The sequence below is a fragment of the Pinus tabuliformis genome, chromosome 3_1 (genome assembly GCF_031772625.1).
Source record: "Pinus tabuliformis cultivar Carrire ecotype Pingquan chromosome 3_1, CPIR1, whole genome shotgun sequence".
Taxonomy (NCBI): domain Eukaryota; kingdom Viridiplantae; phylum Streptophyta; class Pinopsida; order Pinales; family Pinaceae; genus Pinus; species Pinus tabuliformis.
The window spans coordinates 133004158-133007641 of record NC_142301.1 but is presented as its reverse complement, the minus strand read 5'-3'; the positions used below and the strand labels follow the sequence as shown (position 1 = coordinate 133007641).

At 41.4% G+C, this 3484-nt stretch overlaps 1 pseudogene; it reads right to left on the bottom strand.

Moving 5' to 3' along the window:
* Window positions 1–703: 703 nt before the first annotated feature.
* On the bottom strand, window positions 704–1357 carry LOC149186123 (DNA mismatch repair protein MLH1 pseudogene; annotated as a pseudogene).
* Window positions 1358–3484: the final 2127 nt, after the last annotated feature.

Sequence of the window (3484 nt, the reverse complement as noted above, 5' to 3'; positions counted from 1 at the left end):
AATCACACTTCAGTAAACAATGGTACTGCCTCTGCATAGAAGTCAGGGCACTTAGCATTTGAATATTCAGAACATAACACATATGGAACCACAGCTCATAAATGCACACAGGAAATCAGAGCACAATCAGTGAATTCTGAGTGATTGTACATCTATGCAACTGCAAAAGATATTAAGGAAAAGATAAAATCATACATTCTGAACATAGAAATCCTTCATGAATCCTGAGAAGAAAAGCAGTCAAATTATATTACTGAACTCTGTCTTTACATAAGCCAAAACAGTACTCTGTTATAAAAATTTTCCAACCCGTATTACATTGCTGTTTCAGCTATATATATAGAGCTCTTCTACCTAACTGAGGTTCCTCCTCCAGCGTGAGGGGAACTCCAATTCTGCCTATGATGACACCTACTAACATTTGAAACTAACTAATAAATACAACAGACTGTTAATTGACAGCTCTAGAATCCTAAAACAATTAGGATTCTAATTCGTCATAATGCTGAATAGCATTTATTACAATCAAAATAGTACTCCTACGAGAAAAAAGAGAAAACAGGTTCATTCTCTGACATCTAGTTCCCTTCTGGCGGTGGCTGTGATGGACCTTTAATGCTTCATGTTTGATCTTCAATGTCACATGTTCTCAATCCCCTGAAACATAGGAAACTGCCACCTGTGTACCGGTCTTTATTTTTCCTCAAAATGTTCGAATCCAAAGATATTCCTGTGAAGCAGCTTCGTTGAATAGACCTTCCTCCAAGCGCCTCACAAAATTGGGTAGTTGTTGTTCATTTGCAGTAGGTTTTTCAATGCTACACTTTGATTTTGATATCTGATAAAATTTCAATCCTTCCCCAGAGGGATTTGGCAATAGTGGTGGATGCAAAGCATAAAAGTCACCAATGGAAGCAGCCAGAGACTCAAAACACTCCTTCTCTTCATCCCAATCAATGTCATTTGCCAAAGTCCAAACAAAATAGGGAAGACGGTCCACGTCAGGAGTATATTGGTCGAGCACTAGTGGAAGGCTATGCAGGTTTCCTTGCTTATCAATTCTAATACCAAAATATTCTGCTAACAGTTCAGCCTTCTTTTCAAGAAGTTGCATGTTCAACTTTGCAATCTCGTCTTTTGGACCATCACTTTCCTGCCACAATCCTGCTTGCTCCTTTTCATCGAGGGCAATCATAAGCAATTTAAAAACAGAAGCAGGATTACTAAGTTGTATAGCATTAAAATGAGCAAATCGTCGCACAGCCTGCTGATACATAAGCTCCCTACTCAGCGTCACAACATTTACAAGATACAATTGTGTTTTATATTGCAGCAATGCCAAAATATCATTTGCCATCCCCACATATGTACATTGTTTAATGATATCCAGTAAGCCTGAATGCGTATTGCAGTCGATAGCATTCGATAGCATTTACCAATTGTTGGATACTTGTCAAATCTGCAGTTTCTTTTGGATTGCGTCTTTGTCTTACAGCACACCTCATAACAGCCAGGTCACCTTGACTTTCTTGACCTCCAACAGGCTTCTTTTTTGTGCTCTCGGTGCAGACATTCAACACCGAACCCACATCCTCAAGGCTGTTACCATTATCATCCTCTTCTGTATCAAAGTTCACGAGTTTGAAATCCTTTTTGAACCATGGAACTTCCATGAGTCGGGGAATATTGATCCGTGTCTTGGGATTGGGATCCAAAAGCTTAGGCAGCAGCCTCTTAACATCAGAAGAAAACCAAGGCGGGCACTTGAATTCTCCCTTGCATATTTTTTATACATAGACATCAGATCGGCATCATGAAACGGCAAATAACTAGCCATCAGAACAAACAAAATCACCCCACAGGACCATATATCTGCCTTCAAACCGTCATAGCCTTTTCTGGTTATAACCTCCGGAGCAACATACGCGGGCGTAACACAAGTGGTGTGCAGCAGACCGTCTTGCCTGAGTTGCTGTGTCACTGCGCTCAGACCAAAATCCGAGACTTTGAGGTTCCCTTTCTCATCTAAGAGCAGATTTTCTGTTTATAGAAATTTGGGGCCTCTTCTCCTTTATGTGAGTCAAGCCACACTCTGCGAAATCACAGCTGTCCAGAGCTTTTATCACCAGCTTCGTCGCGTCAGGGACTCCACTGAATGCCACCGCCAATTCCTTCTGAAGGGTTTCAAACTCGTTAGTAAACAAAACCCTTTGTCTCCTTCTCAGCAACAACTGCAACATGTGTCAATACCACAACACCTAACGATCTAAAACACAGCAGATTCTGATAAGTATGACAGCTGGGTGAGAATGACTATGGATTCGAAAAAATCCCCAATTTCATAGCGCAGCCAGTGCAAAATATAAATTATGCGCTATGAAATCACTTAAAGCATGTTGCGCTGCGAAACTGCTGAAAAGGATTTATGTGCTGCGGAAACACTTCAAAATTATTTCATGAGCTACGAAATAACCTAAAAAGCTTTGCGACGCATGGTAACTTTTGAACAAAACTGACACATGGCTATGAGACCGGGGATGAATGAGAATGATCGGTGATGAATGAGAATACATATTTGACTCATAAGACTCAGACTCTAAGGCAAACAAAAACTCAAACTTAGACTAGCACCGACCTTTACCATCAAACAAATGTAAGACATTTGGCATTGAAATTTTGTCAGTGATAACAGGTCCTATGGGGGCATTTCCAGGCGACATGTGTCACGACTAAAGAAGTTCCACGTGGCACTGATAATGCCATAAACCCTGCAATCAGTGATCGCACAATTCAAGGCCCTCCTCCATCGTAGTCCCTCCAGGCTTGCGATTGCGATATGCGGGGGATCCTCCTGGATTCTATATTTTATTTTTTATATCTTATGAATATTTCATGTCCAGGCAATCGACCTATGCTATGAAAAAAGGTGAAGGGGTCTATCTCTCCCATATTTGCGATTGCGAGACCTCAGGTGGGCCCGATCCCACAAATCAACGATCGCAAGGTTCAAGGGGAGACATAAAAGGCAAGTGTTATAAATCGTCGATATTCGGGATTTCATATAACAAAGGAAAAATCCCCCTGTAGGAACTCTAATGGCCCTATCACCAAAGGACTTAGCACCTAGGTCATAGCCCCTAGTCACATGGAGTAAAAGGGGTTAAATCATAAGGGGCTAGGGGGGTCGGAAATCGTCTATTTTGTGAGGTTTTAGTGATAAATGCTAGAATCAAAAAGTCTTTTGTATTACACCATGAATGCATCACCACACATATCAGGGCGTCGATAGTGCTTTGCAGAGATTTAAAGGCTCAGTGGGTCAACAGCTGAGGCATTCAATATGGGAGATGGGTCATTCAAACCCAGCATGGGTTGATCCATAAACGCCCTTTGTAACACAGAACCAGGGTCTACACTGACAAAAGTAAACAGGGAATTAGTGGCCCATGAGGACTTAATTACCCAACATGGTGACCCCATATAG